This window comes from Wasmannia auropunctata, unplaced genomic scaffold, assembly GCF_000956235.1.
Source record: "Wasmannia auropunctata unplaced genomic scaffold, wasmannia.A_1.0 LD334991.1, whole genome shotgun sequence".
In the NCBI taxonomy this organism is placed as follows: domain Eukaryota; kingdom Metazoa; phylum Arthropoda; class Insecta; order Hymenoptera; family Formicidae; genus Wasmannia; species Wasmannia auropunctata.
The window spans coordinates 78072-102680 of record NW_012027899.1 but is presented as its reverse complement, the minus strand read 5'-3'; the positions used below and the strand labels follow the sequence as shown (position 1 = coordinate 102680).

Genomic DNA, 24609 nt, shown 5'->3' with positions numbered 1-24609 from the left:
CTGTACACATGCAGCAAGTAGAGAGATTTTATTGTTCATTGTAATAATACGTGTCTATAAATATTATTTAAATTTAAATAATTTATGTTTTTTTACGATCTTTCTACTTTATTAATTATATAACAATCTAAATTTATTAAATAAATATATAAATATATTAAATAAATATATCAATATAAATAATTAAATAAATTTTTTAACTATATTTTCCTCGAATAAAAACTTATTCGAAGAAAATATAGTTAAAAATAGTAGAATTGTAGACATGCGCTACGCTAATTTTTGTTTTCTTCTCGAAAAGAAAAAATTCTGAAAAGATCTTCTGAGGTTTCTCTCTTAATAGACATCAGCAAAAATCTTTACTCTAAGAGAGAAACATAATCTTTTGTTTATTTCTTTCTCCAAAAAAAAAATAGAGTCGAGAGTATTTTATTTTCTAAAAATACATAATTTTGAAATCTCTAGAAAAAAAACGAAATAATAATAAATTATAATGAATATATGTTTATCACATTGTAACAATTTGTCCAATTACAAGTAGATATAACTGACTAAACTATCAGATTCGATCTGATATCTTTTTATCTGTTATTATTCCAACTTTCTATTTTTCACCAAAATACAATCTCGCAATTTTTAGACATCTCATTTATTCTTATTCCCGTGATCGTAATTTCATCGATCGAACATTCATTAATATTCTATACCTAATCACTCGATAACACATATACGATTCTATCTTCTCAGCGTTACATTCCGTTACACTGTATTACAATCATCCTGTTACAATGATAATTACAACTACCCCTTTATACAAGATAATACGTTGTTAATACCGTGAATATTGACACTTTCAATCTAGAGGCTAGAGAAAAGCATTTGATCAACATTCAATCTTCCTTGAATTTCATTCGTTCGAGGGGCAAATTTGTCAGGATAAAAGTAGAACAGCCAAAGAAGACAGGAAGTAAAGAAAAATGTTTAAATTCGAAAAGAAATAATTTCAGAAATGTAATATGAAATATGTTATGTTAGAATTATCATTTCCGATTTTGTTTATAAATGTTCTTATTTACGCAGTATAATTTCATGAAAAGTATGACTTTACGGTAAATTGATGCAAAGAAAATATCTTTTAATTGTTCAGTGATCTAAATTGCTATGATTGACATTTTAAAAGTATTACTCGACCTCTGAACTTTCCCAAGAAATACAATTAAAGTCGTCTTATAATATCATTAAGAGAACATTTATAGAGACCTTTTTTTATTATTTGATAGCCTATTAAAAAATAGAAATAATCTTTAGAAACGTTACATTAAAAAAAAATTGATAGATCAATTAACCGGTAATAACTCTTCAATCAGTTAACCAAGAATAACTCGGAATTCAGAATTTATTAATTATTATAAATTCTGCTTTTCTTGGATTAAAAATAACAAAATATTATAGATTATTTTTAAGTTTTAGCTTTAATGAAATTGTAATTGGAGATTTTATTTTTTTAAAGAGAATATTAAAAAATTATGGAATCAGTATTTTATTAAAGGAAAATTCATCTCACAATTCTTACAAAAAATTTGTGAATGACAGTAAGTGTCAAATTTGTAAGACGGCCTTGTACTATTATTTCTTGATTATTTCCGTAAAGTGAATTTTTAAATATGATTTGCCGTGAAATAAAAAGATTTTTCTCAGCAATAAGTAATCTACTCATCCGCGAGATTTTCAGCTCTTCGATTTCATGGCGAGCGATTTTTCTTGCATTCAACACGCGCGATACCAACGAAAAGCGCAAGAAAAAATCGTGCGCCCATTAATCTCGAATGATCGACGAGCGCCGACCGATCGACACGGCATTGTGCTACCGCGAGGATAAAAAAAGCCGGGAAGAGGGAACGTGAGAGAGTGAGAAGGGAGAACGGGGGAGAATCTCGCGAATTAATTCCATGGTGTATTGGGGCCCTCCTCTCGCTGTGGTTTGCTGATAAACTGCACGGATTAAATACTGCAGCGAGAGTGCGGGCGGGATGCGGTGGCGTAAAAGTGAGACGGCGAGATAGGGACGAGTGGAATGAAAAAAAAATTGGTCTACACGGAATTTACAGTACTGCAAATGGAGCATTTTGGATGTACCGGCGGCCAGCCGAATCGCGAGTAAATCCTGAAAACGGGATTTATCGAACGACTGATTTCGGAGCGAGACCCGCGCCGTTATTTTTCTCGTTGTTATCCCGCCGACATTTAAGTGGGCAGAAAAGTATCGCTCATAACGACATGGAGTGGCTTGCGTAAACCTCGAAATAGGTACTTGACGGAAAACTGTATCCGTTAAGCATAAACTATACCGACCGCGACTGCAGTAGATAAAATGTTGTAAGTCACTTAATATATTAAAAAAATTAAAAATATTAGTGGTATTTTATAATACTAAAAGTACGATGCGTAAAAAGTATATTTATAACGCATCTAAATTAGATAAAAATACAAAACAAATTTTATATGTGTAACAAAATGCATACAATAATCAAACATCAATAAAAATCTGCAAATTAAAATTTATATCGAAGAGACAAAAAATACTTGATATCATGTTACTATTTTTAATTTATTGATTTTATTTTTCGAATTAATATTCGTAAACTATTCTTTGGAATGAGTTTAAGCGAATTGTTGCAAAATTTCACAGTTTTTCTCTATCGAATGCCTCTAGGATCGAATACTCTTTCGGCCGACATACCGCTGGCAGAAATGCACAAGCGTATACGGCTGTGCATTATACGAATGCACATTCGCACGCGTTTTGCGCGTACAATCGCCGAGATATCCGAAATTCGGCGCCTGACAGCTCGGCCATTATTTACAAGCCGCGGGACACTCTGCAATATACCGGGTGTACGCAACGATAGCGGTGGGTGAATCGAGAGTGGGTTACGCGGATCGTGTGGCCGTGGCGCGTACAATATCGCGGTCGTTTATTCGCTGACCCCAACTCTCGATAGAACAACGCCGCAAAAATCTGTCGATTTTCTCGCGATTATGAACCATCGACAGGCTTCATTTGGTAGACATGTAAACGGAGAAATGTGATTTCACAGAATTTTCAAGCTTAAATATGATTAAAAGATTTATGGATTGTCGTGTCTTGTATAAAATACCTCCTTATTTTCAAATGTGTTACTCGAGTTTTTGTCGTTTTAAATGTCAGTTTCTTTTTCTAAACGTATTAAAAAATCTTTTTAGACTTCTCCAAAAAAGAATTTAATTATTATATATCGATATTTGAAAAATAAAATGGAACAATTAATGTGAATGTGAAGTGAATATCTTTTTAATAACGAGAAAGATTTTAAGATTTACTTTCTGTGGCTTGTAAATCCGAGTCTGAATGTTTCGCGGAGGATGCAAGACAGTCGTTTGGTCGGTCGGTTCGTCAACCCCTTTTACAAGAGACTGGTTTGCTTGTACTGGAGACGCTGAAGAGAAACCCACTCGAAGTCGAGGATCCTCCATCCGGCACGTACGTCGAGGTCTTGCCCGTCGCCTCGTCTATGGAGCCTATGGAGCTCGGCCAGACGGACTCGACGACAGTTGTTAACAGAGAAGCACGCGACACACTCGATCATACGTGCGACCGACTTTCTACATAGAAAGAGAAGTAGGGAGAGAGAGAAAGGAGAGAAAAAGAGAGATAAAAATAGGGAAAAGACAAGGAAGTAAGTGGAATCTCCGACACGGGATAATATGTATATTTGACATAAATCGGAAGATTTGGTGTAACAGCGGCATAATTCGTTTTCTTAAACAATAAAAATATTTTATATTCCCAACTTGAATTTTTTAATATATTAAAACATAACGTATAAAAAAATTAATGTAAATTTATCTGTTTGTTTATTAAATTTAAATTTCTCAAATGTACGATTAATTTTCTTTTGAAAAAGTGGGTCAGCCACCATTGTGCCGCATCCTTTCATAGAAGAGCTTGGAAGACCGGAAGTTACTAAGTTACACGCAATGTAGCTTTATTCCACGGAGAAGTTCTGAATTAAAAAGATCCTGCAACTGAATGTATTAAAAGCACATCTTATATATCAAAATTTTTACTTTTTAAATATTTAAAATAATATACAATGCGTATACTTGTCATACGTATAAATATTCATTACAGATAATTTATTACAGATAACAGTTGAACGATTTAAAAAAAAATTACGAATCCACTAAATAAAACTTATGATTACGTTTATCAAATTATTAAAATCTAAATCTCTATTAAAATATAATATCTACAAATATAATAATGTGCATGTCAAAATAGGATGGAAACGCTGCGCTGGACGTAATCCCATTAGGAAAGTTTGAACATTTTGTCGAGCCACACGGACGACTGCGGGTAACATTATCACTTTGTAAAAGCTGTTATCAGCGAATTAAGGGACGAAAGTCGGGAGTGAGAAACACGTAATCCTGCATTTCATACATAACCGGTCGTAATGGCGATGCTCGAGCGGAAGGCGGCCCGGCGCTTTTCCCCGGGGTCCTTTGGAATAGCATCGCCCCGGCTTTAGCGGGAAATCACTGTTGGTTATGATATCATGCTACTAAATCCTCCTGGGTTATCCCCGCCTACATATCCCCGGCCCTCGCCGGACCTCTGGACCTCTTTTCCTTCCGGCTTTCCGCCATACATGTATCTATCTTACATTTCTCCGGCCGTCATGCCACGGTCCTCACTCTTCCGCCGACATCTCCCCGTAGACAGGACACTGCCGGGAGCGAACAAACCGCTGGACAAGAAGGGGTTTAACCAGACAGATACTGAACGTCAGAAGAATATGATAAATCAAAATGGGAGGAGAATAGGAAGATTTTCATCCCTCTACTGCGGCAATGTCTCATCATTTTCATATAATCCAATATAACACTGGTAGTAACACAATGTCAAATAACCGATACTAATATTATTAATTATCCGAAAATTTATTTCCAAGCTATGGAAACCTATGTGAAATTTTAACTCCAGCTTTAAAGTAATATTCGCTTTTTTTTAAGTCAATCTAATGTGAATTGGAGAATTATGGAAAATAATGGTGTTATACATCTATTTAAAAAAAAAATCGATATTATAGATTATATTAATATTTATGATACACTTACAACATGCATAAGATTTTAGATTGCTTTTGGAATTAAATTTTGAGATATTTACTTCCAACTAGTACAACCTATTCGATACTTTGGAACAAGAAAAGCCAATATAATCCTGGAACTTGAAGATAAAAGGAGGAATATCTATATATATATCTTGTATCTATACATATAACATTTCCTTTCTTCTACTTCCATGCCACAGAATGAGATTGGTTCTCCTCGTTCCAAAGAAATGACGTGCTATGATTGAACACGTGACAAAAAGTAAAAGTACCAGGCAGAAGTTTTATTCGACAATTCGAAATAAATTTGTTATACATTGGCTAATATTTTGAAACAAAAGGTGTCATATTTTTACAATTGATCTTGTCATAATTATACATGTAGAAATGCTAATAGAATAATTGAATTTCACATCTCTCAAACACTACTGACATGCTTTTCAATTTTTCAACGCGAAGAAAAATGCAATTATACGACTTAGCATCATTCTTTCACTTAACTTCTCAATTATGCTTTTAAACATGGAATTCTATTTTAATTTCCTTAAAAGTTTTAATGTTTACATTGCATATTAAATATTACGAGCTAAGTTGGGTGTAATAACCAACTATAAAAAAAGAATATTATCTCAAAATAGAATAACATCTGCGGAATTTTAACTTTTTGGGTAAACTTTTGACATATTTATTTTTAGCTTTAATATTGAAAGCTGAACGAGTTTTGGTTAGCGTGTAGCAATCCTTCGTTGCTTCATTGGATGAAATAACTCTCAGTTGCATCAAATTACTTCTCAGTTACACCAAGCACAATAATTACGACAAATAAGAGACGATTTCATCAAGATCGCACGAGTGTCGATTACGGGAGCTCCAATGGAGCGAAACTTATCCACCCATTAACGTCCATTCGCGTTCTCGAGGAAGGACTAGCTATCGCGAGTAGTCGTCGAGCGCCATTTACACGGCGAGTCTGACTGCAGCCAAACTGCATTCACTGCGTTGCGATTGTTTTTGTTTCGCTCCATTCAGCAATCGCTCGGTTCCTTCTTGCACCACGCTCGTTTCCGCGTGCCAACCCTCCTTCTTCTTCTTCCCCTTCTCGTCCTCTTCTTCACTCGGGCAGACAGCGAAGACCCGTAGGGCGGAACCCACCACTTAAAACCAGTAAGTGGTTTGTACCGTTGGTTGCCGATTGCCTGCGGTGGCACAGATGAAACCATCACGATGCATTAAGTTGTCTCTAGTCTCTCTCTCTCTCTACCTTCCTTCCTCCTTTCCTCCCTCTCTCTTTCTCTCTCTCGTTGCTTTTTCCACGACTCGAAATTCAATTCACGTTTTATTTGTCAAACAAAATCTATCTTCTGTATATATATACATATATATATATATATATATATATATATGTATATATATATATATATATGTATATATATATATATATATATTGCTGACGTTCTACAATATTATTTTCTCTTAGTATAAATACTTATTATTTGATTGATATGATTGATGATTAATAATAATTTTAAAAAATTACATACAGAGTATAAAAAAGCAAAACTTAATTTTATACTTTTTAGAAGATTCATAATAAAATTGAAAGTATTGTTTACGTATAAAAATATAAATTATCTGATCAATATTTTATTCATATAATAATTTTGATATACTAATTATATGTGTGAATTTGTCTAAAAATTATACAGTAACATGTAAGATTTTTATTTCTATATTTTTTATGTAGAGTTTTTATGCAGAATGTTGCATCAGTTATTAAAGGTCAATTTAATTTCTTGAAAAACTCAACATATAATAAGATATTCTTTTCTTTTTTTTCTGCAGGAAAAATTGTATGTAATTGTGTATATTATTTCTTGTTTCAAAATATTAGAAAATATCTTAGCACTTTCTTCAAAATTCTTAAAAATTAAATTAAAAATAGTTCTCTTCTATATTTTATAATCTCCTTCTTCCAGATATTTTTATATAAAATATTATTTCAAAAATTTAATAAGAATTTAATATTTTCTGGAAAAAATCTTTTTGAATATTCTGGACATTTGATTATTTTATATACATTCTACAGATATTTGCACCAAAAATTTGAAGTTCTTACAATCATTAACATTATTATCACGTTATTTAAATCTTACTTCAAGTATTTTTCCTTCTCTTTCGCATCCTTATTACTTTACAGCCATCTTACCCCAGAGAGTTCCTTCGTCATAGTTCGTCCCCGTTCTCTTCCCAGCCCTGCCTTTTCCGACCGCTAATGCATCCCTCAACGCTTCCATCTCCCCCGCAAACGGCGTACAAAAGCCCCTCGTCTCCTCCCCCTCTCATGTACATCCGCTCGTCGAAAGAGAGAAAGACGGGAGCGAGAACGAAGTGATTCGAGTTTGCCTGCTCCAGATTCCTCTTGTAAATACCGACCGGAGTACGCGGTGGTGAGTATACATTCCACCACCATCGCCCGTAGTATCGTGCGCATCTATGTACTTGTGCCTGTCGTCTGTTTCCACTTTCACGGCTTGGCGGCAGCAGCGGCTCCTCGAACCGTTCAATTCGAGACGCTGATTAAGGTTAAAAGCGCTTGAGACAATTAGACTCCAAAGCATCCACGAATAAATGCCAACAATCGCTGTTCGTTTTATTCATCGGAATGCTAGACACACTCGTGCATTTTTCCATTTGATTTAACAACGTAGCGTAATGACATTCCCATGATTCCGCATCGATTTTTATGTACTATGTGTTAATCTTTTAAATTTATAAATCGCGTAATGCAATAAACTATCTCTGCAATAATGCACCCAATATTTCTAGATAATAACTTCCAAATATATCTCCAAATATATTAAAATAAAATCTTTTTTTTTTTTTTCAGAATGAAAATTTGCGAATATTAATGAAGTTAGATTATTCGAATATTTTAGTTTCTCTGAGTTTCATATGATTAAGCGCAACTAATTTACCTGTTCAAATTTTAGTTATTTTTATCAACTTATTCAGCTTTTATCAAAAATTACCGTTTATATATTCACTGAAAACAGAGTTGTAATAAATAATACACGAATGGTATAATGTACACGGTAACAAGGATAATGCATCTCCGTAAAACTTTAATTATACATTTTAGCGAAGAGGCGATCAATATTACTGTTCGTCATTTCGAAACCGCGGACACGTGTTCCATTTATGTACACGGGGCGAGGTCGTCTGCGCGTGTATACACGTGCATGGGCGTGAGGGAGGAAAGAAAAGATGGGTGGCGAGGGTGGCGAAATCTTGTTAGCTCAAGTCCCAAAGTGTAGTCGGTGCTAATGTAATATACATTCACGAGTGCCAAATCAACCCTTTCCATTGTCCAACAAAATTTGCCGAGGCGTACAATGGAGACCGCCAACCCTTGCACGCCCCATCATCCTCTTATCCCTCTTTTCACTCCGTAATCCGTATGTTTGTCTCTTTCTCTCTTCGTCACTCTCTCGCTCGATGCCATATCTCCGCCTCTCGCTCGCAAATTCCGTTCCGCTTCTGTCTCGCAACAGTCATGTACTGACCCGAAAAGCCTCGTAGATTTATTTGCAGCGTGTAATTGGCCCATTTCTCTAGAACCACCCTTGGAACAGGGAAGAACTTCCAACGTAGTGGCCAACCTCTCGCCAATCCCTTTATATACTTAACCCTTTTATTGTGTCCAAATTTCAATTCACACATTCACTGCGCTCATCCAAATAACATTTTATCTTGATTTGTGTGAGAAGAGAATCACACAAATCAATACTCGCTTTCATAGAAAGAAATTATTCGATATTTGAAAAACAGGAGCGCTGTGATAGCTACTTTTTTATCCAAAATTAATTTTTAACATGATCATATTTTAATTTAGAGAAGCACATTTAATTTTTTTTATCACGCATATATAGTTATAATAGTTGTATAATTTTTGTATTACGCATTTATAGTTATAATTGTTGAATATAATCTGATAACTACAAAAGAATATTTACAAAGTAAAAAAACTAACTTACTGTTTCTTTTTGTCCAAAATTTTATAAATTTTTTTGCAAGTTTTATATATTTTATTTTCTGTATTATTTAGTTTTCTACAGCAGGAAAATCTTCTTAGTTGGTACTGCAGATGACAACCTATAGCTCACACTTTCGAATGGCGACGAACATTACCTGTCTAGAAGAGTTTTTGTAAGCGTTCAAAAAATATGAGATTCCTTAACCCTCTATTCACGCGTTCGCACCTATTAATCACAGAATCCGCCGATGAAAGAACGACGCGACAAACGTGAAACTTTTGCGGTACTTTTTTGCGTGCACACTTAATTAAACCGCGCGACGCTCCGCGACAAATTATCAGAGTTGCGGGGCAACATGCAAAACGTGACAATAAAGCGCATTCATAGATGCATTTCTGCTGAAAAACTTAGTTGAAAATAATTTTGAAGACGTCATACGATTTCATAATTAGATTTTGAAAATCAATTTTATATTAATTATTGATGTTCGTTTATATTTGCAATTGCGATTTAATTGGACAGCTCGGAGGAAATTTATCTTGAAATACAGCTTGAATTTCGTTTCTCGCGATTCAGTATTGATTCTTGAGATTACATTATATGTATATGCATATTAATTAGTTTGTAATAAAGTTATTTGTCACTTTATTTGTCACTTGCAGCAGTAATTATATATAAATATTTTATATATATTTTCTCACGCAAATAGTTTTGCACATTATTCATCTCAATAACGATGACATTAAATACCAAACTCATAACTTTAGTCAAAAATTGATATCTATTGTTGTAAAATATTTGTTGATCTCTTACTTTAATTTTATTAATGCTACTTTATATTTTAATTTAGCATAATTTTAATTTGTATTTTCATGTAAAGTTTATTTCTCCACGTTATTTTAGTCTCTGACTTTGAAATGTAATAGTGGCTACATGAAGGAGCACCAATCGTAATATTTGTCTTCATGTCATGCAGAAGGGACCAACACCAAGTGCCCTTCCAGGGCAATATTTGTCGCCGTATCTCTTCCCGTGCACACCCCGCGTATACCCACTGCGAATGGCGGTGGACGTGTTTACCGTGCAAAATCATAAATCCCATGATGTTTTATAACGTCGAATTCAGTCGCAAACGTAAAAGTCGTATCAAGCAAGAAAGAAAAAAAAAGAGCCGCGCGCTTTTGCTACATCGGAACTGTTTTTCACTTTCGAATCGTAAACGCAATTCCACGTTCGATGTGGCCGTAAATCAATTTCCCGTAGTCGCAATAATTCCGGACGATCTTGTTGGCGATAGACGAGAAACTTGTCGATGAGAAACACCTCTCGTCTCACCTCCTCCCCTCCGTTCCCTCTCCTCAGCGCTATCCCGCTCGTCTCGTTTTACCCTGATTTTCCACTTGCCGTCGCCTTTCCGCCCGTCCGCCTTTCAACTCGCACCACCACCGAGGAGGACTTAAGCCCATTGATCACGCGCTCGATTACTCGGGACTAGAGCTTGCCAGACACTCTCGGGGACAGAGCCATTCCCTTGCATTTGTCAGCCCGCCGTGCGTCTCTCTTTCTTTCCGACGCTCTCCTCCTTTCGGCCGTCCTCAGCAACAGCCGGACCATTTCTCGGGAACACTCACGAATCAATCCCATCGAGCTCGAAACGTAGTTTCCACGCTGCTTAATGGCAGCGTTCCTTATTATCAATTTTCCTTCGCTCGCCAAGGAAATTGCCAAGAGGCGCAAGATTTCTCTTCCCCGGCGTTGTCGATCGGCGTTATTGAGCTCGGCTCTCCGTGAGAAATAGTGAATTGGTTGCAGGAAGATATTAGTTTAATGGTATCTGGTTTAAATGGACTAATTTGATATCGGTATAAATTTATATTATTAATATTAAGAAGAGAAAAATATATAATCAGACAAGAATAATATGACATGTATTGTGTAATAATTGATAAAGTAATAAATCTCTTAATTAAGATATACATCAATAACAATTATTTTGAATTAATGATATATTTTGTAAATTAATAATGCGTCTCGTTTTCGTTAAAACATCGAATTAAAAAATGATCTTATTAAATAATAATTTAATACTGGATTATAACAGTTTTATTACAATTTTTTTATTTATCAATAAAGACATCAGGAACCATGAAACAGAATATAGAAATACTTTTTAATGACATTTATAAATTTACAAAACAACATCAATTTTTAAATTGTTTTAATATTTTTAATCTTTTTTTCCAAACAGAAGAGATTTTTAAAAATTCAAGATTTAATCAAATGGTCCATAAATCATCACCATATCCTGATGATGATCGCGGAATTTAATATATATTGTATACATATATTTTACAGTTAGAATACTATTAAAGTCAACGGACATATAGCTTGATGAGAAAGATGTAATCAGTAAAGTTACGTTTTCACGAAACGAAATGAAACGAGCGACAAATAACGGTATTTTTTCCATTTTCTGCGTGCGCCGTTAACTGTTTCTTGCTTAAGCAAGAAGAGGATCCGAATGGCGCGGCGGCGGCGAATTTAATCCTCTTCCGTTTAACGAGCTGTTAATTAGCGCGCCGCGTTCACCACGCGCACTTGGATGACACAAAGGGCCTCGCCGACTCCGTTCCCCCTCGCCCCGCTATTTATCGCTGGGTATTTATTACCGATAGCAGGGCGTTCTCGCACGCGGTTTATTTAGCGCCGCGTTAAACTGAATAACGATCGGTTTTATAGTAGCTCTAATTATAACAACCATATTACGCCCGTGCGTAACGTCATTATTCGGATCATTTAACTCTTAATGTGCCACGTAATGTGACATGTTTATTTAGTCTAGTTTGGTATACTTAACACGATTGTTAATGTTATTGTCTAACAGTTTTGTTTCCAACTTCGAGTTTCTAATTTTGAGCGAGCTTTGTTTGATACTTCCAAATAAAAGTTTAATTATTTATGTACATGATGTTAAACGCTCACACTGATGCTAAAATTTCTCACTAATGAAGAGCAATTGCGATAACAAGAAATTATAGAAAGAGAATTCAATTGTCAATCTTTTATTCTTATTAATTAAAAAGAAATTTTTTGAAATAATTATATTAACAAAAAATTTCTACATTATCTTTAAAAAAATACGAATCTACTCTTTGTGAATTTACTACAACGTTCTTTTTATTATGGAGAAAAATTATAAAAGCTATTGAAAATTCCTCCGCCTGCTGGTTCTGCTTTGCGAACAGCAGAAGAGTGTTGTAATTCGACGTTCGCCCGGGACCTTAGGAAAGTTTAACGTTCTCCGAGCGATTTATTACCGTCGCGAGATAGGAATTCCTCGCATGCTTAAGCAAGCTAATTGACAAAGTAAAGCATTAGTTTCTGATTACTTCGGGCGACGCTAAATTTTTGATTGATGTCTGCAAGTAGTCCCGGCACACCCGCTCGGTTATTATCTACATCACGTTTTACAAGCAAACTTGATCCGATGAAATTCCAACATTAATCAACGGCTAAGTTCGTGCATAATCCCAATCCTTGATGGAAACACGTAGCAAATAAACTTTCGTTTCTATGTTAAAAATTAAAGAATATCATTTTAAATTTGAATATATTCTTGCACATTTATGAATTAAAAATTACGATCTTTTTTCGCGAATTTTATGTTATTAAATGATGATGATTCGCCTCTCCTTCTCATTTATTTTTCATTGTAAATCTCATCAATGCTAAATCCGCTAAGTCCATCCGCTGCAATTTCATTATCTGACGCTAATTTGAGGTAACTTAAGATACGATTTGCCACCATCTTCAAAATATTTGTTCTCGTTTTGCAGCTAATTCAAGACACGCGCCCTACAATCTAATTTCGTATCATTTCTAAAATAGACGTTTATCCGAAATAGTACATGACGGGAATTATTTACGTGGTAGTCAGTACGATATCGGTATGTGCAACTCTCGCTCCTGATTCAGTTTCGAATTCGACTTCATGGCAGAAACGACATTACCCCGTTCTCGTCCATGTCCCCGCTTTTTCGTTTCCTTCAAGAATTCCATGAAGCGACTCCATCTCACCGTGAGATGAACTTCCCGAGAACAAGGGGGGGCAGGGGGTAAGGGCGGAAGGCGGATGCAATGACAACGACAAGGCGGATCGAAATTCGCAACTTTTACATGTGTCTGGATCGGATCGACTTTCGAATTTGTCGACAACATCTTCCTTCCGCGCTGCACCCTCTCCTTTCTAGCCCCTGGCACTCTCTCATTTTCCCAACTACAAAGTCCCGAGGCACTTGGAGGAAAGAATAAAAGTATTGCAAGAGGGACGGAGGGAAAAAGAGGGGGGGGGGGGCTGGAAAGTCTGTACAAGGTGGAAGTCCGTAACAACAATGTGTTAAGAAGAAGAAGAGAGTGCGCGAGTTCGGGGTCAACCTTGTGGAAAACGTCGAAGCAACGTCTCGAAATATTACGATTCCGGTCACACACAGCTCGACTTCCTGCAGTAGTACGCCGGGCGCGAGAGGGACAGGGGGCTCGAGCAGGGGGAGGGGGAGCAGTAGATAAAGCCGGAAGCGAGAGGACGTGCAAGTTCCCACGTAGCAAGAAGCCGAAGCCGGAGTTTCGTGACTGACCTGGTCGCGTCTCAATACCCTCACCCGCTCCCCGTCGCCGCTCTGTGACGGGCAAAAACCGCGGCGGTATCGTTCTGTAAAACACGCCGGTGCGGACTAACCCCGATCCACGTACCACAGTTCGTTAGATCGTCAAATCGCACGACCTGATTTCGCCGTAAAAGCGCGAACGCGATAGCGACGGCTGGGCGCGTCGCGAATGCCCGCATTTTTCTGGACTTTTATCTCGCTCCTTTCTCTCCTTTTTTTTCCCCCTCTCGTTTCTCGTTGAATGACCGACGCGTGAACCAGTAAGAGATAAGTAACAGGATGATAAGTACATAACAAAAATGAAGATGAAGATTTGAGATATTAACAGTACTTTATCCTAAAAAAAAGACAAATATTAAAGGAAGAAAAAAAGGGTTCAAGAGATGGATTTCGTTTATTAATAATAGTGTGTCCGTTTTAACGAATTTAGAAATAAAATTATATATAAATGTATGAATTTATTTTTTCCTCTTTTTTTTGGTTTTCTATTTGATTTACAACTGGATTTTAACTATATGTTTTTATTGTTTTCATATTTATATATCATATTTGTTTTTACATTTGTTGAAAAATGAAAAATCACACGTTTTTTTTGTTAATATTTGAATATTGATTCAATTGAAGCATTTATTTAAAAGACCGATTTACCACTGAGGGAAAAATGGGATATAGATGTAACGTAATTAGTCTAAACGATGTTTTCTGACAGTCGAGTTCGTGCCGAAGCGTTGCGTGCTGTATCGTGAAGCATCCTTTTGCAAAGGCGTGATTTTACGGCGGGGCCTCACCATCGGGAAGTAGATAAATGTGCAAGTTTCTGCCCAGTGGAAAAACAAACTTCGTTGCAAGCCGTCCGTCTGCAAGTTTTCCGCGTAACCGCAGCGCAAGAGGCGAGAGAGAGAGAGAGAGAGAGAGAGAGAGAGAGAGAGAGAGGGGAAGAGAGAACGGAGAACCCGGTCGCTGCTGCCCGATTGATTCTTCTTCTTTGTAGAAAAGTTTCGACTACGAAGCCGCTGGCTGCTTCTCCCCCGGGAGTTTTATTACGTCGGGGACACGCTTATCCCGACCGCAGATCCGCGCTAACATATCTCTGTCCCGCTTCCCTCATTCCTCCGTCCTCTCCTCCTTCCTCGAACGCCATCGACCATCGATAGATTTAAGAGCAAGAAAAACTTGAAGTATCCTACGGGAAGAAAGAACTGGAGAAACAAAAATTGTGTCGAGTCACAATTGATGCGGATATACGTGGCGGACTAGAAATAACTGGCTCGAAGATTCTTTTATGTTACTATGACGAATATAATTACCGGTGAAATATTTTAGCCAAAAAAATTATATTTGATATCAAAGATAAAAACAATACTTTTTAATACTTTTTATCTCCTTATATTATTAAAAACAATGTAATGCATGATATATTTTTATTATTATAGTTAGATATAAAATCTAAAATCTCAAATACTACAAGATATTTATCGAATTATATCCGATTAGTATCCTTCAGATTTTATGCACATCGTCGCTTAATCCTATACTATTCTTTCCTTTTCAATCTTAAATTGTTATTACCAAGGCCTTTCGAAATCTTTTAAAAATCTCGCACATGTGAGAGCGCCTAGTTAGCGCTCACGTTTTTCCACCTTGCACTTCAGTTGTTGCACTGGGTAAATCTGGGCATTTGCGTTAGAAAGAGTGCGCGCGCACAAACACGAACCACATGCTGAGCATCGTCGTATAAAGCAAGCGTTGCAAGGAAGTTGCCGGCGCGCGAAAAGGCAAAACACAAAGAGGACGTTCCTAGAAAGAAAGAATAACTAAATAAATAAAAGAACATCCGCTACGCTGAATGCCGAAACTCGGAGAGATGCTCTCGGAGAGCCGGCACCGCGGAGGTGGCGGCTTAGCCTGAAATTCCGTGCTGATGGATGAAATTCACTTCGGCGCCGCGCCGCGAGTAAGTATAATGGAAGTGAAGTCGCGGAAACGTGCGCGGCCTACTGTCGTTGTGAATAGGAGCTTCGTTAGGCTTTGTCTAAGGCGAGTAGCTTTGCCCTCCTCTCCATCTCAGCCACCAGCGTTCGCAACTCAACTTTAACCCTGTAACTCTCTCCTGTACTTCTCAACCCACCTATATTCTCCTCGTCCCTTCTCTGGGCCATCTACTCGAGTTAAACACACTCAGTACAGCGAGTGCAAAGTTCATAATACAGACAGAAAGATTAGAGTTAATTCAATCTACGAAATGCCTCGCGACATTTTAGATAGACTTTTGGCCAGTCCTATAGTCAGATTAATGAGGGAATCGGTTTAAACAACTATTGTCCGTGGAACGTTTTGAACTCATTATGGCCACATCGTGAACCGATAATAACGACGGCAGAGCCTACAGAGGCAACGCGATAAGTGCACGTGCGCTGGTACCATCAGTGCGACCTATTGTACAGTCGCGTCTGACTGTAACCGCATCTCTACCACTGCGATTGCAAAACGGTAATTGTTGCGGCGCTCCGATGACCTGCATCGCTCTCCTCTCTTTCTCCCCAGTCACGTTTGATAAGCTGTAACATTCAAACAGATTGTGAAGTTGTGTCTTTACGTCCGACTCGTTATATCACTGGTTCCGTCTATTCAAGGGTCCTTTTGACAAATACAATTCATCGGCATTTTCACTCAAATTACCTCGACACGATCAAAATAACGAATAATAGTAGAATAATAGTTTGGAATAATAATAGATTTGGGAAAAATAAATGGCTAATAATTGTTGGAAATAATAGTTAATAACTTCGCGATAATAGTAATGTTAAGAATTTAATTCATTTTTGGAAAAATTCTGATACTCCACAAGAATATAATTAATATCTTCTTATAAGTTTTGCAACATAATTAATGCAATATAATTAAAAACGCATCAGAAGTTTGGATGCAATAAATGCTTCTTGCGGAAACAGCAGGCAACATTAATAAGATTGCGATAGAAGGCTATTTGCGGATGATGAATACTACTCCTTTGTTCCTTCTTCAGTTGGAAAGCTCGGGATGGATAACCTCTTCTTGCTCTCTCAATTATCCGGAATGATGCTCCGTCTTTAAAGCGCGACGGTTCGCTCGTCGCAGGACGAATTAAACCGCCATTAGCCTTAGGGAATTTCCGAGAACCGGAAATGTGGAAGTAACGGGATGGGTAGTTATGAGTCAACGACTCTCTTCTTTCACAAGTCGATAAGTTTACGATGAAGAACCTGGTTTCCGACGTTCGGGGTTCAAGTTCGATAATCTTGAAGTGGTTATTTGGAATACGTCGATCGCATTACGAGAAAGACGGAAAATCCGCTAATTTTACTAAAGAAGATTCCAATTAGATGCAATTAGACCTTGATTTAAAGGGATTTAGAGTACGTTTAATTATTAGCGAATTAACAGAATTGGATTTGAAAAAATCCGAGATTTATTCGATTTATCAAACTTTTGTCTTGGATGCATTATTAAGTCCTTCGATCATTACTAGGTCCATTTCGAATACTATATCAATAGTAACATTTTTAATATTTAATAGATGGAAAGAATCACACATATGAACAAAGAGGATAATTATAAACTCAGTAAAGTACCTTATTAATTAATTATATTTTTTCTATAGGTTTTGGATTTTAACATTTTTAGATCGAGGTTTAGACTGTTTTGTGTGTGTATACATGTGAAAAAATATCGAACTTTCTATTTCAAGATACTTTTCAGAGCTTTATATTCATTCTCCTTTATATTCTCTGTTTTCGTTCTACTTAAATTAACTTTTCCAATTTCAACATATATCTCTTAACAGATTAAGTAGAGAAACAAATAATAGAATCATTTTTGCTGCAAAATTATTAATGATGCAGCTTATCAAATTTCGATTTTATTCCACTTTTATATTTTATTTTTATCTGCTTCTTACGCAACCTTGATCTTCATCTCTCATTCAAATTCTTGACTAACATCCAGAGTTCATCATTTTCATGAGTTTTGCAACTCTCCCAGCAAAATACTTCCGACATCTTGCAGGCAGGCACCGTCATCTTTGCGTCACGCTGCGGGAATCTTCCGCGCTTCTTCCTCATCTCCATCATTCGCTGAAGAAGTCGAAGTTAACTTCCGTCGACTTTCGTCGGGACAATGACGCAGGCTGCCGCCCGCGTCGTAGGTTGCGCTACTTACAATTTAAATGCAGTGCAGTCGCGTCGCGCGCGTTTCGTATCTCGTAATTCACGTCTTAACATCGGCAAGATAGCGTTTAAGAGAGACTTCGCGCAACTTCCGGTCAGGTGAAGTCTCTCCCGCTTGCTTGGAGCCCCGCGAAGAAGGAAACTCCTGAAGGATGTGAGTCACGAGCGCGCCATTAAAAGGGCGCCCGTAACTCTTCATCGCGCCGCCGCTATAGTTGCGAGGCAGCGAGCTGATGCCCGAAAACTTTCCGAGTACCCCGCGCGCACCCGTTTTCCCCGTGAACGTAAATCTGGGTCAAAGTAAATGACGATAATACGATGTAGATACGATTTTATAGAGATTTCTCGCGTAAAAGTTGCGAGGTCCTGCCGAGTCCGCGTCTTTTCGTTGATTACGAGGGAACCGTTTGAAGAATATAAAACGGCTATTTCAAGGAATGACTACTGCCCGTTCGTGTATTTACAGCAGTGTACTCAATAAACATATGCGCGTACAATAAAAGATCTATGAAAAAATATTAAGTCGAAATATGTTTAAGAATGATAGTTAACAAGAAGATAGATACTTAGATGCTATCTGGGAACTACTGCGCACTAGATAAGCATAAATGTATGCAGATAAAAAATTCATGTACAAGAAAGTTTTAAGTTGAAACGCGTCTTTGATGATAATCTATTTAGTATAAATATTCTTTACTCAAGTAATTCAATGATGTTATAATATGACAGCATACACATAGATATGCTTGCGTTTAATATGACAGCGAAATTAATTATACAATATTAATTCTGTATCTTACATTAATCAATATAAGATAAATAAGAGAATGTATAATGATATATGTTGTAAAAAGCTTTTATTATTTAAGGAATTAGAGAAATATTTTATAATTTATAATTATATTTTTTGTAACGTTAGAAAATAGAAATAGAGCACATTTTATTTAACAACGACTAAAAATACAAAAACTTTTTCCAATATTCTTATCTTGGTTAGCTGCTGCCTTTTTTCTAAGTCATGCGCGGCGATTATACATAAAAGTTTATTTTATTATTTGATTTGTTTAATTATATTACAAGTATTATACATATGTTATACACAGGAGCGAGACATTTTATATATCTTTACGCAGCTCTTTCTACGACTAAACATCACCTGTTTCCCTCCTTTTCTCTTAAATATTTCTAGATTAAATTTCTTCTCTCTTCGGCACCGCTATACCACCTCTGCCTCTGTCTTGTTTAAAGAAAGGGATTTAACGCGCGCGCAAACCGGAAGATGAATGCACGGGCGAGTTGCCGCTGAATGACGGAACTCGGCGTAATTGCCTCGGGGGCGATAACTGACAACGGAATTCACCGTAGCGGTTATCCCGGCTCACTCCGAGCGATTACATCGCGCCAACGAATCGCCCGCCGACAGATACCGGAAACTTTCAATTCGCTCCCGACCGCGTCATCAGCCATGTAACCTCGTTAGTGTTGGTCAGGTTTCGTATTTACCTTGAGAATAGCGCAAACGAACTCACTCTCTGTCTCTGTCTCTCTCTCTCTCTCTCTCTTTCGGCGGAACAACGGGATCAGCCTCCAGCTGCCGCAACTTCAGCGTCGCGTCAAGTCAGGTGCGTCAGTCAAGATTACACAGAGTGTGTGTAATCCGTTTTACAATGAATACGTGGCACGTTGTAGAATGGGCGACGTTCTACATGACTAGAGGACCGAATAACATCTATAATATACAAGTACAAAAGGAAAAAAAAAACGTCATGAATTTCTCGAGTGAGAAAGGAAAAAAGTAACTTTTTAATAAGAAGACGATACAGTCAGAAAGAAGATCAGAAAATTTTACGAATGTTACGAATTTTATAAACGCGAAGTCAAATATCAAGTATATATCAGGTATTTTTGACATATATTACATATATGTAAAATAAAGCATTAATATAAAAATGTTTCTAAATGTGAAAAATGAAAAATAAATTTATAATCAGAACAGCATCACAGCTAAAATATTCCTCAATTTTTTTTCAACACATGCTATGTGTGTTGCAAATTTATTATAAGTATATGTATTTTATACGCAATATGCGCGGTTACATTTTATGTAAATCCAATAGGAGAGGAAGATGAATTAGCAACGATGTTGTCCGTAACCGTATGCCGGCGACAGTTCCCGAAGAACAACGGGAAACGGAGCTGTTGAGAATCACTCTAATCCTCGTAAAGGGATTCCCCGTGTGCGTATATATCTCCGTCCCTTCACGTAATCTGAGCTTAACTAAACTCAGTCTTAAACTTACTCGCGGTAATAGTCTTCGCTGTTAATCGAAGCTCTCGGCGTCCCGGAAGTTACTCTGGACGACGGCGTGCACACGGGGCGATTTTGTCGTCGTTACCCATCGGACTTCGCCGGGTGACCCCGAAAGCACGACGCAAAGGCTCGATTAGGGCGTTATCCAGTGCGGCATGAATATCAAACTTCGGCCGGGAGTGTCGCGCCGCCGTTCCGTTCCGTTTACGTAACTTCAGCCGAGAGCGGTGCGCGCGACGTCACCTTCGACCTTATAGCGTCTTCGGTGGAAAGCCGATACGCCTCTTGCTACCTCATTCTCTTGCTACGATTACTATAGTATAATAAACGGATACTTTTTCAACGTATCGAAGCATCTATAATTGTCGAATAATTGACATTAAAAAATAAATAAACTACGAGAGACGACACGGTAGATGACAAAATTATATCTATGAAAGAGTCTCTTAATTCGAAAGATCTCTTTTGAGTTAATTTTACATCCTTCTATCTAGTGCGGAATTATCCAAGAAAAAATGGAATGTGTGAAAATGGCTTTTTCACATGCTTTAGTCATGGTATATTTACATCTTATATAGCTTTACATACGCCTCGCAAAAGGATGCTTTAATCGCCCTCGGCCATCACTGTTCCATCAACGCGTCATCCCTTGTTTGGCCGCATGGAGCTCGACCTAGGGAGGGTGAGGAGGGGGAGGGATGGTATGAATTCCAACACTCGCTCGTTTATTCGTATCGGTAAAACGTGGTTTGCGCGAAAATGGGTGCGGGCCGTAAGTTTGGCAGCTCATTTTATCCCGTCCGCAAACGTAACCCGTCGGCGCGGCGGCGCGCGGACGAAGAGAGATGTTTCCCGGACGTTCCCGGACGGTTCGCCGACGCGGTGCGGTATGAATACGTATAAGGCTGTACTAAAGTTGGCGCCGGGACGCTATGATGCGTCATAACGGCGGCCGGCACGCATACACGGGCTCGTCCATCCTAAACGCGAGGAAATGCAGCGGCGCCGTAACTTCAACTCGCGCATCACCCATACATTCACGTTGCATATAATTTACATAATGAGCATCCATCTGCCTGGAAACGTTCGCTTGAAAGGGGTCGGGACGAAAGTTAAACGCGTCTGTGCCCTTCGTCCAAACGTAGTTCCCGATGTTGCTCGATCCGTTCCGTTTGTGCATACCGGATACGGTCAGGCCGTGCGTGCAATATACCGCTCAACGAATTGAACGAAATCTGAACCGAGCTCATGTAAAAACACCTCTTCTCGAATCTAAATTGAATTTAGATTTTTTTAATCCAGATTGAGAATTATCCTGTTCAGCATTGGGCGAAACCGTTTTTTTTTTTAACATACTATATCGAATTACCGTCGAATTATAATATCATCCAAGGATATTTTTTTACTGATTGATGATTTATTATTTCGTTAGTTTTGCGAAAATTTAATTTGAAATATATTCAATTTTAGATTTTTAAAGCAAAATACTGTTAACATTTTACGCGGGAATATTTGATCGGGGGCAAATCGGGAAATTCGTGTACCTTTCTAATTTAACTCAACGTTAATTGAGCCCACGCACTATGGGGTATCGTATATTTTATGCGTTCATATTAGTATTGTGGAATTAACGCGGGGATCAGCCCGTCGTACCGGTTATGGCACTTTGCGATCGACAGGCAAACAAATCTGAGTTACGACAAGCGACGTCGCCGTACGTGTTACCTTCGTTTACACAGCTTTCCAATCTGTCGAGCTGTTCGCAATTTTCCATCGGAGAGTTCTCGCGTATCCCGTTTACATCCACGGGACGCGGGACATAAGCTCGTTTCCACCTAAAAGGACCCGGGCCCTCTCTAGCGCACGATATGAATACGTATAAGGCAATATTAAGCTTCGCATAGGGCTATCCACCGCGATACATATATCCCTTCTACCTCAACGAAGCGTACAAGTGGATGGGATATATGTATATCCCCGTACGCGTAAAGCCGGCCTTACAAATCCTTTTCCCCTCGCTGCATATCATCTTTTCTTTGCGTCCATATTTCTAATATGGATAAAATGGTTCAATGTTTCGTCTTACATTTAAATTTATATTTTCGAGCTAAGTAATTGAAAAATATATTTAAAAATAAAGTATAGAGGCGAAAAAATTTTTAAACGTGAATTTTTGAATTTTAAAAACTTTCTGAAGGAGAAAATTTTTTTTCAAGAGTTTTCTTCTTTCTAAATTTTTCAATATCAAAATTCTCTAAATTTTTAAGAAGTTAAATGCATCAATGCTGAAAAATTTATGAAAAGATCTGTTAATCTGTTTTTCATGTGTCATCTTTTTATTTCTGTCTATCATATTATCAATTGATGCAGTCACATATCTTTCGGCGACTCTATATTTACGAAAGAAACTAATATTCGATCTCAAATATAGACTCGGTATATCTATGTATACGCATACAATATAAGATATACTATATTTACATTATTTTGGCTTAATGTGAGGATTTTTTATCTCTTTGTAAAAAATTATTTGTTACAATTTTTATTTTTAACATAATGCAAGATTAAAACTCTTGAAATTCTATTTAAAATTAATTCAAGAATAGAAATATTGTAATTATTTCATCATCTCTATGTTTTGGCTCGTTTCAAACGCTCTTTATTCTCAATCACTAAAGTATTGTAAAAAAGAGCTACAAGTACTTCGACGCTTCCGTACAAGAAGAATCATTTCCTGAATGGCGAAAGGGAATCTGTCATCGGGAAATAACGCGTTAGAAGTGAAACGCCCTGCGATATGCGCGCACGTTGCACGAATACTTAAGCACACGCGCGTAAAACGATGGATCCATATAACGCGTACATTTGGGCGATGCACAGCCAGGGGAGGTTTTAGCATGCGGAGCAGACCGGCCTTTAATGCTGAAATATCGCTAGAACGTCGCAATGTTGCCCCGTCATCGTCGTCGTCGTCGTGGTCGTCGTCGTCTTGCCGCGCGATATTTCGGGATCCGCGCGAGTGCGCAAAACCCTTAACCGCACGCTCATATCTACCCCTCTGTTGCCACGCCGCCTTTGTTGTATGCTTACACATAAAGTTACAGTCATAATTGCTAAGTAACTAGTAGAAGAGTTTGAACGCTTTAATATTGTACAACAGCTATTATTCTCTCTCTGCACAATCAGAAGCGTTTATACCAGGTAATCGAGCAACGAAGCCATTGGCAATATTAAATGGACTGTATATAGAAATTATATACATGGGGGTTATACATGAACGGAAGATTAGTAGCCCCATCGACGATAGTTGAATCCCTTTCGTGCCTAATCGATGTCTGCTTAAGCGAGAGCAAACGTCTCGAGTTTGAGTGTTGGCCGAACGGCAAAACAACGAGTCCTCGAGGCGGAAAGCGGGCGGAAAGGAAGTTTCGAGGGCATCTGGAAGCGCTCCTAGTTAGTACTCAGAAAAACAAGCTGGCTGTCGTCAGGATAAGGGGATTAAGAGGGTTCTGAGCCGACAGCTGGCGACGCGAACGCTCGAGCCAATTCCTCGGGACCGGGGTTGGTCCATAGTCGTACTATTCAGACAGCACGTCGGCTTCGACGAGCCAAGAAAGAGATTCCGTCGTTGCTGTGTAGTGATTTATCGCCCGTTATAGTCGGTATTTTGCGAATCACGTACGCCTACGTGGCTTGGAAGGGAAAAAAATGCGAATTGCCGCGAGCGAACATTGGTTGATGTGTGAAAGTGATTAGAAATTAATTGACTCAACATGCTTAAACGAGTTTGTAAAGTATTATTTTTAATACTGCAGTGGCGTATAGTAGAACGGAATCTTTAAACAGCCTGAGATGTGGCTTCTAAGCTTCTTACTTTCGAGTAAAAGCCATTTAGTAAGAGGATTTGTTATGGTTTTACGGGAGTACCTTTTGAATTGATTTCTTGTTGATCAAAATAATCATCATTGGCTGCAGAGCATTTTCTTTTATTCAGAAGAAGTAAAGCCGGAAAAAGAAGCTTTCCAATTCTGTGGTTAAGGAAACTCGAATCAGTAACTTTATTCGAATATTCTCTATAACCGAATTTGACAGCGAAACCGTAAATTTTCGACGCCGATCGAATATATCTTATAACTTAGATCACCAGGCACCATCATGCAACAGGGATCGTGGGGAGGGGGAACAGCGGAGCTTTCGGCTAAAGTCGAAGAAAGTCGTAAAGCGCTTAGAGGTAAAAAT

The 24609-nt window shown here is 37.8% G+C and overlaps 1 protein-coding gene across 1 annotated transcript in view; it reads left to right on the top strand.

The window, feature by feature from the left end:
• The window catches only part of LOC105457842 (protein vav), a 59645-nt gene that overhangs the window by 19181 nt on the left and 15855 nt on the right, over positions 1-24609 (top strand). The window lies entirely within an intron of this gene.